This window comes from Bubalus bubalis, chromosome 16 (assembly GCF_019923935.1).
Source record: "Bubalus bubalis isolate 160015118507 breed Murrah chromosome 16, NDDB_SH_1, whole genome shotgun sequence".
NCBI lineage: Eukaryota > Metazoa > Chordata > Mammalia > Artiodactyla > Bovidae > Bubalus > Bubalus bubalis.
In genome coordinates this window covers 36,249,885-36,258,853 of record NC_059172.1, presented here as the reverse complement: position 1 = coordinate 36,258,853, position 8,969 = coordinate 36,249,885, and the positions used below count along the sequence as shown (strand labels likewise).

Sequence of the window (8,969 nt, the reverse complement as noted above, 5' to 3'; positions counted from 1 at the left end):
ATATATCTTCAGTTCAGTGGCTCAGTCATGTCCGACTCTTTGCGACTCCATGGACTGCAGCATGCCAGGCTTCCTTGTCTATCACCAACTCCCAATGTTTACTCAAACTTATGTCCATTGAGTCAGTGATGCTATCCAATCATCTCATCCTCTGTCATCCCCTTCTCTTCCTGCCTTCAGTCTTTTCCAGCATCAGGATCTTTTCCAATGAGTCAATTCTTGGCATCAGGTGACCAAAGTTTTGGAGTTTCATCTTCAGCATCAGTCCTTCCAATGAATATTCAGGACTGATTCCCTTTAGGATGGGCTGGTTGGATCTCCTTGCAGTCCAAGGGACTCTCAAGAGTCTTCTTCAACACCACAGTTCAAAAGCATCAATTCTTTGGCACTCAGCTTTCTTTGTAGTCCAGTGCTCACATCCATGCATATCCTTACTGGAAAAACCATAGCATTGACTAGACAGACCTTTGTTGGCAAAGTAATGTCTCTGCTTTTTAATATGCTATTTAGCTTGGTCATAACTTTTCTTCCAAGGAGCAAGCATCTTTTAATTTCATGGCTGTAGTCACCATCTGCAGTGATTTTGGAGCCTAGAAAAATAAAGTCAGCCACTGTATCTACTGTTATTTTGGAGCCTGCCAAAATAAAGTGTGTCACTGTTTCTAGTGTTTTCTCATCTAACTGCCATGAAGTGATGGGAACAGATGCCATGATCTTAGTTTTCTGAATGTTGAGTTTTAAATGAACTTTTCACTCTCCTCTTTCACTTTCATCAAGAGGCACTTTAGTTATTCACTTTCTGCCATAAGAGTGGCGTCATCTCCATATCTGAGATTATTGATATTTCTCCCAGCAATCTTGATTTCAGCTTGCCCTTCATCCAGCCCAACACTTCTCATAATGTGATCTGTATATCTTCAAAGACATATAAAAGCTTTTCTTTGTTAGAGCTTAGCAACCACAAATTACATCTTTATATATTATGTATCCAGTAACATGTATTTATAATGTTTGCGTTTTTTGGCTTTTAAATCCTTTAAAAAAAATTGAAAAATAAGAAGAACAAGAACAACAACAAAATTAAGAAAAGAAATCATAAATATCCCAACAGAAATGGAATGGGGAGGGAGGAGGGAGGAGGGTTCAGGATGGGGAACACATGTATACCTGTGGAGGATTCATTTTTATATTTGGCAAAACTAATACAGTTATGTAAAGTTTAAAAATAAAATAAAATTTAAATTAAAAAAAAAGAAAAACAAAACAAAACAAGAGTAAAGATTAATACAATTAAAAGCTGGCTCTTTGAGAAGATAAACAAAATTTACAAACTTTGGCCAGACTCATCAATAAAAAAAGAGAAGAGTCAAATCAACAAAATTAGAAATGAAAAAGGAGAGGTTCAAACGGACAGTGCAAAATACAAAGGAACATAAGAGACTATTATGAACAACCATATAGCAATAAAATGGATAACCTGGAAGAAATGAACAGATTCTTAGAGAAGTTCAACCTGCCATGACTGAACCAGGGAAAAATAGAAATTATGAACAACCCAATTACAAGCACTGAAATTAAAGCTGTTATCAAAAATCTCCCAAAAAACAAAAGCCCAGGACCAGATGGCTTCACAGGAGAATTCTATCAAACATTTAGAGAGCTAATGCCTATCCTCCTAAAATTCTTTCAAAGAATTGCAGAGGAAGGAACACTTCCAAACTCTTTCTCTGACACAACCATCACCCTGAAACCAAAACCAAAGACAACACAAAAAAAGAAAACTACAGGCCAGTATCACAGATGAACATAGATGCAAAAATCCTCAACAAAATTTAAGCAAACATAACTCAGCAACACATCAAAAAGTTCATACATCATAATCAAGTTGGGTTTATTCCAGGGATGCAAGGGTTCTTCAATATGTGCAAATCAATGTGATATACTGTATTAACAAACTGAAAGATAAAAGTCATATGGTAATATCGATAGATGCAGAAAATGCCCTTGACAAAATTCAGCACCCATTTATGGTTAAAACTCTTCAAAACATGGGCATAGAAGGAACCTACCTCAGCATAGTAAAGGCCATATATGATAAGCCTACAGCAAACATTATTCTCAATGGTGAGAAACTGAAAGCAATCCCCCTAAGATCAGGAACAAGACAACGGGGTCCACTTTCACCACTATTATTCAGCATAGTTTTGGAAGCCCTAGCTACAGCAATCCGAGAAGAAAATAAATAAATAAATAAAAGGAATCCACATTGAAAAAGAAGTAAAGCACTCACTGTTTGCAGATGACATGATACTGTACATGGAAATCCCTAAAGATACTATCAGAAAAATTACTAGAGCTAATCAGTGAATTTAGCAAAGTTGCAGGACACAAAATCAATACACAGAAATCACATGCATTTCTATATACTTACAATAAAAAATCAGAAAGAAAAATTAAGGAATCAATTCCATTCACCATTGCAACAAAAAGAATTAAATATCTAGGAATAAACTTATCTAAGGTGACAAAAGAACTGTACACAAAATTGTAAGACACTGATGAAAGAAATCAAGGTCGACATAAACAGATGGAGAGATATTCCACGTTCCTGGGTAGGAAGAATCAATATTGTGAAAATGACTATGCTACCAAATGCAATCTACAGATTCAATGCAATCCCTATCAAATTATCAATGGCATTTCTCACAAAACTAGAACAAAAAAATTCAAAATTCATATGGAAACACAAAAGACCCCAAATAGCCAAAGCAGTCTTGAGAAGGAAGAATGGAGCTGGAGGATTCAACCTTCCTTACTTCAGATTATACTGCAAAGCTAAAGTCATCAAGACAGTATGGTGCTGGCAGAAAAACAAAAATTGAGACTAATGGAGAAAGATAGAAAGCCCAGAAATAAACCCACACACCTATGGGTACCTTATTTTTGACAACGGAGACAACTATGTGCAGTGATGCAAAGACAGCCTCTTCAGTAAATGGTGCTGGGAAAACTGGACAGCTACATGTAAAAGAATGAAATTAGAACACTTCCTAACACCATACACAAAAATAAACTCAAAATGGATTAAAGACCTAAATGTGAGACTAGACACTATAAAACTCTCAGAGGAAAACATAGGCAGAACACTCAATGACATAAATCAAAGCAAGATCCTCTATGACCCACCTCCTAAAGTAATGGAAATAAAAACAAAAGTAAACAAGTGGGATCTGATTAAACTTAAAAACTTTTGCACAGCAAAAGAAACTATAAGCAAAGTGAAAAGGCAACCCTCAGAATGGGAGAAAATAATAACAAATGAAACAACTGACAAAGGATTAATTTTCAAAATATACAATCAGCTCATACAACTCAATACCAGGAAAACAAACAACCCAATCAAAAAATGGGAAAAAGACCCAAACAGACATTTCTCCAGAGAAGACATACAGATGCCTAACAAATACATAAAAGATACTCAACATCACTCATTATTAGAGAAATGCAAATCAAAACTACAATGAGATATCACCTCACCCAGGTCAGAATGGCCATCATTAAAAAGTTGACAGGTGATAAATGCTGCAGAGGGTGTGGAGAAATTGGGAACACTCTTGCACTGTTGGTGGGAATGTAAATTGATACAGCCACTATGGAAGATGGTATGGAGATTTCTTAAAAATCTAGGAATAAAAGCATCATATGACCCAGTAATCCCACTCCTAGGCATATACCCTGAGGAAACCAGGGTTGAAAAAGACACAAGTATCCCATTGTTCATTGCAGCACTATTTATGATAGCAAGAACATGGAAGCTACCTAGATGCCCATCAATGGATGAATGCATAAAGAAGTCATAGTACATATACACGATGGATTACTCAGCCATAAACAGGAACACATTTGAGTCAGTTCTGATAAGGTGGATGAACCTAGAATCTATTATACAGAGTGAAGTGAGTCAGAAAGAGAAAGATAAATATCGTATTCTAACGCACATATGTGGAACCTAGAAAATGGTTCTGAAGAATTTATTTACAGAGCAGTAATGGAGAAACAGACATAGAGAATAGACTAATGGACATGGGGAGAGGGGAGGAGAGGGTGAGATGTATGTAAAGAGTAAGAGGAAACTTAAATTCCCATATGTAAAATAGATAGCCAATGGGAATTTGCTGTAGGTATGGCTCAGGAAACTCAAACGGGCTCTGCATCAACCCAGAGGGGTGGGATAGAGAGGAAGTTGGGCGGGAGGTTCAAATGGGAGGGGATATATGTATACCTATGGCTCATTCATGTTGAAGTTTGAGAGAAAACAACAAAATTTTGTAAAGCAATTATCCTTCAATAAAAAAATAAATTAAAAGTAAAAGAATAATAAAAGTTTAATTGCAAACTAGAATTGTGATAATACTGATTTTTAGTATTTGTATATGTTTTTATCCTTATTGAAGGGATTTTTGGTGTTCAGATGGTAAAGGATCTGCCTGCAATTCAGGAGATTCAGGTTGAATCCCTGGGTCAGAAAGATCCCCTGTAGAAGGGAATGGCTACCCATAGCAGTATTCTTACCTAGAAAATCATATGGACAGAGGAGCCTGGAAGGCTCCTAGGGTTGCAAAGCTCATAGTGTTGCAAAGAGTTGGACACTTGTGTTTACTAAATAACTTTATATTTTTATATAGGTTTCAGTTCGTTTTTAGCTTCCTTTAATTTGAACCCATGAAATTAAAAGACGCTTACTCCATGGAAGGAAAGTTATGACCAACCTAGATAGCATATTCAAAAGCAGAGACATTATTACTTTGCCAACAAAGGTCCGTCCAGTCAAGGCTATGGTTTTTCCTGTGGTCATGTATGGATGTGAGAGTTGGACTGTGAAGAAAGCTGAGTGCCTAAGAACTGATGCTTTTGAACTGTGGTGTTGGAGAAGACTCTTGAGAGTCCCTTGGACTGCAAGGAGATCCAACCAGTCCATTCTCAAGATCAGCCCTGGGATTTTTTTGGAAGGAATGATGCTAAAGCTGAAACTCCAGTACTTTGGCCACCTCATGCAAAGAGTTGACTCATTGGAATAGACTGATGCTGGGAGGGATTAGGGGCAGGAGGAGAAGGGGATGCCAGAGGATGAGATGGCTGGATGGCATCACTGACTCGAAGGACGTGAGTCTGAGTGAACTCTGGGAGTTGGTGATGGACAGGAAGGCCTGACATGCTGCAATTCATGGGGTCGCAAAGAGTCGAACATGACTGAGTGACTGAACTGAACTGAACTGAATTTGAACATAAAGGACTCCCTTTAGTGTTTCTTATACAGACTATCTAGTGGTCATGAACTACCTCAGCTTCTGTTTATCTAAAAATATATGAAGTTTTTCCTCATTTTTAAAAGGTGGGTTTGTAAGATATTTAATTCTCTCTATATTTTTTTTTCAACTTTAAATACATCCTTTCACACTCTTCTGGCCTGCAAGGTTTATGTTTCAAGTTGACTTTGGAACAAAGTTGATGTATTTAATGAGTATAGAACGTGTTCTGTGTCTTTTCAGTTTCCTTCAGGGCTGGTCCTGTTAAATGGTTGATAAATTATATTAAAATACGGAGGGATGGCTATATCTGTAGTTGTAATCCTAAGGAAGTTCACAGGTTAATTGCTGTCCCTGAAATTAGGAAGTTGTAATCCTCATCAACAATACAAACACACCCCCTTCTTCCAGTGATTCCTTAAGTAACTGTTTTTTGTCAGAGGTCATTCCTGTTTATCCACTGAGATTGCCATACTTAAGCTGCTACATGTCTAGATTGCTTCTTGACCTTGAGGATAATATGGTGAAAGAGACAGTCTGGTCTCAGTGATCAAGGAAATTTTGAAGAACACTGAATGCCCTTAAATGACATCTCATTATTTTCCAAATGACCTAGATTCAAGGGAGAAGATATAATTCTTTAAAACAAAGGGAATCCACATTTTTCAATCTCCATGCATGAAATGAATTAAAAAAATATAGCTTTTCTAGGGAGCAAAGATCTTCTTTTAAGGATATTATAGTAGTGAGTGTTAGCTCTCATTTTGTCCATATTTCATATTGCATGAATCTGTTGAAGGAATTACAATATGGATATCTCATGATCTTTTGACTCTACTACAGGTTGGCATTTTTAGGGAAATGATATCATAGAGATAGTATTGTGTGTATAAAAAAAGTGTTTTTCAAACAAGTGTATGTATCTGTGAGTGTATATATTTTCCAGTTCTGTTCTTGCACTGCTTTGTATTGTATCTATACCACAACATATGCTATTGAGTGATAGCCAACCTGTTCTAGAGATTAGGTTGTAAAATGTCCTGTTTGTTATGTGATTGTTTAATCATAGAATCTCATCTCACTTGAATGTCTTTTGTAGTCTTTGATTCCACCTACACTATTTAATTCCACCTACACCTATTTTAATTCATTACATCATGATTATCCTTCCTAATAGAACTTTGGTTATGCCCCTTTACTTTGTCTTTGTGTTTATGTGCATGTGTGTGGTGATAGATCAAACAATAGATAGATATGAATTATCTTTCTGTACCTATGTATTCAGTTCCCATAGGATGAAGTCATATATTATTCACATTCTAGTCTAAGTGTCATCTACTCAAGAAGACTTTTCTTGACTTACTACACTTAACTTTATTCCTTGCTATCATTTCTATGTAACTTGTCCTTCCTTCCCCTCTGGTTTAATTTTTTGTCTTATAAGTTACTTGCATAAAGCTAAAGAGTAATTTACATATTTAAAGCTAAATAATGAAAAAAAAAGCCATATTTGCGCTATCAATCATTTTTCATTGTAATAAAGCCCAGAAATATATATAAAAAAAAAAACTTCAGAGTATTTTATTTGTAAGATTAGTCACACAGAGTGGCAAAGGAAAGGGTGAAGTCATAGACTGACTTACTGATTCTAAAATTTATGCCAAAGAATTCAGTATCATATGGAAAGACACAGAGACCATTCATTCTATTCCTCCATTAAGCCTCCTTTAAATAATTTCCTGAAATTTCCATATGGCCTCTGCTTGGTCACTTTCACTTATGAAAAATTCAGTGACATGGGAAGAATACTGAATGAGAGCTCAATGGAGAAGCATAAAACTGCACAAAACTGAAATATTTGTTCAATTAAGTACAACTGTGACTACAGATGAAACCTTTTACTGGAAACAAGGGGACAAAGCGATACATAGGTCCTTGAGATAATATGAAATGATATAAGTATTATCTTTGTGTACTTCAGAAACCACAATACTTTGGCATGTTCACAGTAATTTGGCACTCATTTTATTAATCTGAATCTCAGGCATTTAAATAAGCCTGAGTGAATTTGAACTGTTTTTTAGCAATAGTCATTAAGGATCTTCCTGAAACATTAATAAATCTCTGTGTTTTCAGCATCTGATTGTGGTCATCTTGGCATGGCAACTTTATCTTCAGAAGACCTGATAAAAATCAAAGAAAAAAACCATCATGCCTCCTCTCAACACTTCTCATCCCTCTTCTGTCACCTTCTTGCTGATGGGCATCCCAGGACTGGAACACCTGCATGTCTGGATAGGGATTCGCTTCTACTCTATGTATGTGGTGGCAGTGGTGGGAATGTGACCATTCTAGCTGTGGTTAGGGCAGAGAGAAGCTTCCATAAGCCTATGTTTCTCTTTTTGTGCATGCTCTCAGTCACTGACCTAGTCCTCTCCACATCTACACTGCCTCACATGCTCTGTCTCTTCTGGCTTGGAGCCCATGACATTGCCGTTGATGATGCCTGCCTGACCCAAATGTTCTTCATTCATAGTTTTACTGCTTTGGAATCAGGCTTCTTTTTGTCCATGGCCATTGATCGTTATGTGACCATTTGCCATCCACTGCACCACACCACCATTCTCACCCACACTCGCATCACTATAATGGGTATTATTGTGGTGATTCAGGGAGTTGCCTTCTTTTCTCCACACCCCATTCTGCTCAAACAGCTGCCTTACTGCAGAACACGAATCATTGCTCACACCTATTGTGAGTTCATGGCCGTTGTGAAGCTGGCGTGTATGGACACAGGGGCCACTAAGCGTTATAGCCTCAGTATGGCTACTATCATTGGCTCATGTGATGTGATTTTCATTGCTATATCCGGCGTCTTCATCCTCCACTCTGTATTCTGCCTACCATCCCGAGAAGCTAGCTTTAAGGCTTTAGGCACATGTGGGTCCCATGTCTGTGTTATTCTTGTATTCTACTCCACCACTGGTTTTTCCATTTTCACTCACCGTTTTGGGAAAAATATACCTGAACATATCCACATTTTTATTGCAAATATGTATCTTTTGGTGCCCCCTTTTCTCAACCCCATTGTGTATGGAGTAAGGACCAAAAAAATACGAGAACACGTTCTTAAGACACTAGTGGTCAAAGTTGTCTGATTGTAGTTGGATCAATAAAAGAAATGGTTCAAGAATAAATGAAAGTACAAGAGATTATGTAAGAATTGCTCCTACTCCCACAAACTGAAATACATTTGCCACCTGAAATCTTTTATTTAATAGATGTCTATAAATTCTAAAATTTCTAATTCAACAGGTCATTTTAGCTTTTTCATTATTAAAATTGGAGAAGAGATTGATGTCTTCCTGTGTCTTTTGGAGGATAACTACAGAGACTTAACAATAAAGAAAGGGTAAAAAGATAAGTAAACTAGTTAGGCTGCCAGGGTTCAAGTCCAATATCATGTGCCTGGCTAATTTTACTGCTATTTAATTCTTCATCTCAGTTTCCTGATATTTAAAAATGAAAATAATAGAACCTACTTCATATGATTGTGTGATGATCAAATGAGACATGTAAAGAAGATCAGTGAAGTGGCACAGAGAAAACACTCTGTATGTTATTTTTATCCTTCCCCAGTGATTATAATTTCTTATATTCTCT

General features: G+C 36.7%; 1 pseudogene; it reads left to right on the top strand.

The window, feature by feature from the left end:
* The first annotated feature begins 7,517 nt into the window (after positions 1–7,517).
* On the top strand, positions 7,518–8,464 carry LOC123329647 (annotated as a pseudogene).
* Positions 8,465–8,969: the final 505 nt, after the last annotated feature.